Here is a 7,261-nt window from a genome sequence, read left to right on the forward strand (position 1 = left end):
CCTTTCCCAGTGAGCAAACAGAGAAAAGTGTGATTGGTACCAAAATACCTACTGAGGTTATGTCTCAAGATGGAGAGGAACAGGGAGGCATGACTTCAGCTGGAACTGGGTGGTGACCAAAATAGTGTGCTCAGTTTTGGGCCTCTCATTATGCAAAGGATATTGAGCTGCTGGAACGTGTTTGGAGAAGAGCAGCAAAGCTGGTGAAGGTACTAGAAAACAAGGCTTACAAGAGTGGCTGAAGGAACTGAGGCTGTTTAGCCAAAAGAAAAGAAGGCTGAGGGGAGACCTCATCACTATAACTGCCTGGAAGAAGGGTGCAGTGTGGAGGATGTCTGGCTCTTTTCTCGTGTTACAAGTGATAAGATGCAAGGAAATGGTCTCAAGTTGTGACAAGGGAGCTTTAGATGTGATATTTGGAAGAATTTCTTCATATGAAAGATTAGGTATTGGAATGGGCTGTCCAGGGAAGAGATGTGTGGATGTGGCAGTTAGGAACATAATTTAGTGAAGGTCTTGATAGTGGTAGGTGATGCTTGGACTTCATGATCATAAGGGTCTTTTCCAGCCCAAATGATTCTATGATTCTATGACTTATCTGCTTTGGGGGAGAGTATACAGAGATTTCTAACAATTTCAACGAGCTGGGAATCCTTCTACAAACACAATATAATAACAAGAAGTGAATGGAACTTGATCATCTGTCAAGGACCCCACAATGAAACACGTGCTTTGATACTGAAGGATTGCAGTTGTTTTGTGCATGGGGAAATCAAGGCAGGGAGGCAAAGATCAACAGCCCGTCTGGGAACTGAACCCAGCTCCCTCACTTCCCACACCTCTGCTGTACAGACTAGGACCTGCTGACTCCCACACTTCTTCCAGCCCTTCAGGTGTGCTAGGCAATTCCTATCTGATGATGAGTGAGAAATATAGTTCATGACGTGACTGAATATAGCTATGTGCAAGACTGCACCTGCACCTACACTGTGGGGCACCATCACCACCTCCCCAGCTCCAGAGCCACGGCATCCTCCTGGCTCAGCAGCACCAAGGGGAAGGTTCCCCTCCGAGCTCCCCAGGCTGGCACCTTCAGCAGAAGCAATTGCGAATTCCAGTGCAAACTGAGAAATCCCCCAAAAGGATTTAGAGAGATTAGAAATGAGCAGGAAACAAAATGAGATTTAACTTGAGAAAAGATAAGCTAATGTATCTGGGGCAAAGCTGCTTTGCATTGGAAAGAGGACACCCTGGAAACTGCCAGAAGAGGCTGAGAACAAGCAGCTGGGGAGAGGTGAATTTAGAGAGAGAGACACAAGAGACTCTAAACTTATCTAGAGCCTCTCCTGTGATTATGGAGTGATCCACCTTTGAGTGCGTTCAGCAGAGGTCACCTTCTGAGGGAAAAGGATTGTTACGGTTATAAATGAAAGGTATCAGGAGATGATTGGGTGCAGAGCTCGATGAGTTGATGTAGGGGGCTTTGAAGAACTTCACAAGCTGTCATCGGCCAAGAAATGTCCTCAGATGAGACACGGTGAAACTCCACAAGCATCTGAGGTCCGTTTGAAAAGAGGGAAGAGCACCTAGATACATTTATAAACCTAAAGCAACAACGTGAAATTGAGGCACAGAAAACAGGTTAAAGAGCAGGACAAAGTCCAGAGGGTGCAATGCGTTAGGCCATGGAGCACAACCTGCACAAAGATAGACATATTCAGAACAGCAGCACATTTGCAACTGGTGGACAACTGAAAACCAGGAATCGTTCCTCTTGGGATATCTCTGAGCTCATGTCTGGTCCCAACAATTCTGCAGGGGTGTGGATCACTCTCAGCCCCACAAAGTGAGTCACTAATGTCACAGGATCATGTACTGCACATCCAGCCACTCCAATGGAGTACTGGTGCATAGGGCAGCGCCACTCCCTGACTCATCAGCACCACCTCTGGCAGTTTAGCCAGTTCTCCTGGGTGCTGTGTATCGACCGGGTCTGCGCTGTATATTCGTAACACATAGTTCTCACAAGCCAGTACTGCAAGCAAGAAGTTGGACCTAAGCCTCAAGAATGGCCTCAGATTAGTCACCGAGTAACTCAGGATGAGCCTGTGACTCATAATTTATGGTGCCTACAGAGACTGGAAACAATCAGATTCAGTGCTGTTGACCCCAATTCATCGCACTTTCAATGGTGAGATAAATCAAAATAAGTAGGAGCTGGCTTCTTATTCTCTAGGAGCAACAACACCTTAGAAGAAACATGAGCTGACGAGGAGCTTCCAGGCTGCATCTCCCAGATGTGAGATCCTTGCAATGCAAAAGAAGGTTTGAACTTTCCAGCAAGTTGCCCAAAATAATGAAGGGGACTTGAGGGGGAATGAGCCAATTAGAGCTGGAGAAAAGGAAAAAGTGGAGTTGACTGACAGAAATTTGCTTTTCCAGAAGTTGGTACTCACACTGACCTCTGAGTAGCTAGGTGAGGTGTTTCCTTGAAGGGAATGAGTTCATCGTAAAGCTCTGTTGGGACTTTTGGTTCTGCAGTCCTGGAGTTACAGCCAAGCATAGGCAGGAAGGGAAACAAGGGTGCCAGCAGGAGCTTCTGTAGAGCATGAGCTGCCTCCAGTGCCAGGGTTCTCTGTAAAGAGAAGGGTAGGAAGGCTGGGAAGCCATACAGCAGCTTGGAAGCCTTTCCAAAATGTACACTGTAGCTCAGGCAAGAGTTATGGGTAAGAGCTATGGGTGAAGGGCTCTGCTCAGTTCATGCAGACCCCACTTCTGGCCTTAAAATCTCTGAAGAGGTGATGGAAGTGTTTATCTGCTTAAGTTGTTCATTACGATCATCTTGTGTCACCTCTCCTGAGCTGTCCACAGGGCTTGCAGTTAAGGGGTCTGGTCTCTCCTCCTTCTGCTTAGGTAATGCTCTCACTGAACAGGGTTGGACACAGAAGACTGTGCACCACAGATAGGTTCAACCAAGATTTGCAGGTTCTTGCCATCCTTAGCCAAAGCTTCACATCTGCAAGGCTCCCTGCAGGTCAGGAGCAAGGCATCAGTACCTGCATCTCAGGTAATTTCAGTATGTCAGCAGTGATGAGGGCAAAGTGCCCGGCAGAGACAGATACCTTTCCCAGCCTGTGTTCTACCACGCAAAATGCTCCAGGTGTGGAATGTGCAAGCAGTTTCTAAGCAGCTGGCAAAAGCCATATTGAGGTAACTCCCAGCTGAACCCTTGCCATGTGGGCACAGGGTTTGTAGTTCAGCTCCTTCCCCTGCCATGTTCAAGTGCCAGGCTTGGCCGAGAGGTGCATGGCACAGGGTGAGCAGTGGGGGTACCCCTGTGCTAAAGACACGTAGGAACCTACAGCAGCAGGTAGCAATGGGCAGGTGCCAGAGGAGACACTTCAATGCTTTCCATGTGGGGAGGAGTTAGGTATATTTTTAACTCTTAAAGAAGCGTTGGGCATATGTGAAAGACTGAGGTAACAATAAAGAGCATAAATGAATAAGATTAGCCCCATATCTCAACATAGGGATATAGTGCAGAAGCAAAGATATTTCCTAATATGTCCCTCAGCTGTGAATGCTCCGCATCGCCTTCCTGGGTGTACATGGACGCATTTAAGGAGCACTTGGAGGAGGAGTGTAACTGGAAGGCTTCTACAATCTTGAGCAGATAAACAGGTCACACACGTGGAATAAGCCAGTCTGCCAAGTTTGCGTGTCACCTCCAGACACACACGGAGCTGCACCTCTGGGAGATGCCCCACCGTCCCCTCCCAACACGTGAAGCTGGCAAACCACTGCCACCAGGACTTGACATCTGAGGGTGGACTCAACCCTCATCCCCGCCATGGTGCAGAGATGCCAGAATGGAGGGGAAAAGCCTCTCAAAAGACCCTCACAGGCTGCCACCAGCCCCTAGTGCAGGGTTATCACAGCTCACCACAGCCCGTGAGGCACGGAGCCAGCCTAGCTCTTGCTTCTGGTGGCATTCCTACAGCACCTGGCCCAAAGGTGACCTGCTCTGGGGTGAGGTGCTTGGGAGCCATCTTGAGACACATGAAGAGAAGTGGCATTTACCACCACAACCTGTTCTGAGAGTCTGCCTGCTCACATACCCAATAGCAATGTGGTACCAGGGCATGTCCAAAGCGAGGGCTGCTCTCACTTCCTTGATGGGGAACGGATTTCCTCTGGGTCTCCTGGGTCCTCCTTCATAACACGCACTGGAGATGGCCTAAGAGCCCAAGCAGAGCCTTTCTCTAAGGTGCTCTCTCCCTGCTTCCCTACTGGAGGGCTGACAGGTTCAATTTGCAAACTAAATCAGTAGTAACAAGGAGTCAAATCAGCTAACAGGTGTCAGATTGGAAAGAGGGAAGGCGTTTCTAATCTAAAGAACACTTTTCCTGTTGCCAGTGGGGTTTTCCATCTGGAACACCTTTTTCTCCCTTTTCAGGTGGCACCACGGTTTGAGTCCCCCAGAATAACTGAAGCAGGCACAAGGAAAGCTGCCTGAAGATAACATTTTATCAGCCAGCCACTCAAGCCTGTACGTGACCAGATGTTTTGAGAGAAAAACCCATTTGTGCTAGGCACACAGCAGAGAACCTGTACAGGCCTCATGCGTCCTCACCTCACCCCAGGATAAGGCACATGTGAGTCAGGTGTGACAGATGGGCTCAGAACATGCAGGACAAGGGAAAGGCACGCTCCTGAGGCTGAATACCTTGCCAAGTGTGATCCTCACCCACACGTAGCCTCTCCAGGAAGGCCAAGACTCCCCTCCAACAATGTGCCACAGCCATTCTCTTCACAGGAGGGTGCAGCTCAGCCATATCTGCTCTGGAGGGTAAATTTGAAGGGCTGGACTGCTTCCAGATGCTTACTTCAGAGCTGGCTTGGACAACCGCTCACTGTGCTGCTATCCCACTGCAGCTGCAGTGTGTGTATTACATGGTGCACGGTTACTGCCTGAGCCCTGCAGCAGCCACACACAAGTGTATCCCTTCAGCAGGTGCAGTTGTTCCAGCTGAAAAGTGCCACCCCACCAGGCACAGTCACTGTCTCATGGAGTAACCTAATCCTCAAAAGCAGGAGGAGAGAGGGCTGCAGGTCTTGTTCTCCTTCACGTCCCAGAAGCAGCCAGCTCAGCTCACCATCAGCAGGCAGAGTTTGCCATGTTGTGATCCACTACAACTAACCAGACTTGGGTTCTCTCCTGCTGAGATGCGACATCCATGGCAGCACCACTGACCTGCTGGTTTCAATCTTTTTAATTTGCTGGCTTGTAAACCCTTTCAAGCTCATATAGAGCCAATGCAGGTGCATTGGTGATAGACTAGACTTCCTGTCTTTGTTACCTTGCACAGACATCTGTGAAACAGCCACTAGATCCTTACAAGCCAAAAGTCAGTGCTGAATATGCTTGACAAGAAACTCCTTGGGTTCTTCACACAGCAGCATCCACAAATGGCCCTGCTCACCTTCACACCTCACCAATGCATTCTACAAGATGTTACTGAGCAAGATGAACCAAAGCCCCTTCAATTACCTGCCCACTTTCCTCCATTCTCTGCAGAGTTCAAAACTGCAGGTCCACCTCTTGAGCTGCCTACACTGGCACTAAATAAAAACTGGATCCTTTACCTTGACAAGAGCAGGACTGAGGCAGCCAGGAACTGAGAGGTCCGTATTAACCCAGGTGGGTCATCTCCATTATCCAGGAATATCCTGTATGTTCCTTTCCAGCATGGCCAGATGACCAACAGCATGTGACACACTCACCTCCACGGCTGATGAGGAAATGATACTGCTTCCAAGTAGCTTTTCCTCTCAAACGCCCCAAAGCACATCACAAAAGTCGCAACGGTACCTCACAAAAGGCTGACTACATTTAGAGATGAATAGTTCTTCATTCAAATTCATCCAGGATGGTGAGGTCTTGCTGAGCCATCACTGGTAGCTGGTTACACAGCTCCAACACCAAACACCAAGTCCATTACCAACAAAGGGCAGGCTCAGAGCATTACTTTTCGCCTTGGACTGTAAGATCCAGCAAGCTCATGGGTACTCATAACTCTAGAGTACCCAGCACGATGGGGACTGACTCCTGGTAAGACAAGAGGCAAGGCCGCGACCAGCGCCACACTCCTTGGTATCGGAGGCTGGAAATGAACCCAGGAGTCCTGCCCCGTCATTCCTGCCCATTAGACCACCCTCTTCTCACTGAGCTGGAAACTTCACACAAGTTTTTTGGCGCCTACCTCCCACTGATTTCAAGGGGCTTTAGGTACCTAGATGCTTTTGGAGGCTCTGGGCCCAAATCCATGAGTCCAACCGGCAGGTTGCTGGTGCCCTGTAGCCTCCAGAGGCAACGCTGGAGGGCCTGCTATACAATGGAAGAAAATCAGGGTGCAAGGTAGAAGGAGAAGGCAAAGGAAATCAAAGTCAGAATTAAATTCTTTAATACAAAAAAAAGTTTGTTTGTCGTCGTCGTCGTCGGTTTTTTAAGATATATCTGTAATTTCTTTGTTTAAAAATAAATATGTACTAAGGAATATCTTGAAAAAACTCACTAGACACAATATGTAGTGTTAATATCTTTTTTCCCCGCAATTATTACAGATAAACAGTAGCACCAATAAATAAAATGATAACAAATATTAAAATTAAAAAGGAGAGAGATTCAAGATGTAGAATTTTCTATTTTTCCTGTCTCTTCTTTTTACATATATAAAAAAATCGTAGCGTCTATTTCATCCGAATCACACATATACATAAACATATATATATATATACAAACACATAGCCAAATATATATATAGTATGTAGATGTATATCTAACCCTTGTCTCAATAGGAATGTGTAGGGGAAGGTGTTAGAGAAATTAATTAAATAACTGCCCATAACATGCTACTGACTCTGCCAACAATTGGGGAGAGATGGGATGGGACAACAGGAGAGTTAAATTTATACACAACCAGTACAAATAAAAAAAAAAAAGAAAAAAAAAGAAAAAAAAAAGGAAAAAAAAAAGAGGTACGGCTTATAAATAGTTCAAATTAAATATTAACAAAGAATACTGAAAAATCCCTACTCTTTAATTAAATTATCTGTTTAATTTCTAATTTAAAAAGGGATATTAAATAAGTATATAAAACACTTTCTCTTCCCTCCCCCCCATCGGAAGCCTCTGTCTTGCGCACGATGCAGCATGAGTATTATACATTGCAGATGCAAGCACCCACCCGTGTGCTCTCCT

The sequence above is a fragment of the Gallus gallus genome, chromosome 3 (genome assembly GCF_016699485.2).
Source record: "Gallus gallus isolate bGalGal1 chromosome 3, bGalGal1.mat.broiler.GRCg7b, whole genome shotgun sequence".
NCBI classification, from domain to species: domain Eukaryota; kingdom Metazoa; phylum Chordata; class Aves; order Galliformes; family Phasianidae; genus Gallus; species Gallus gallus.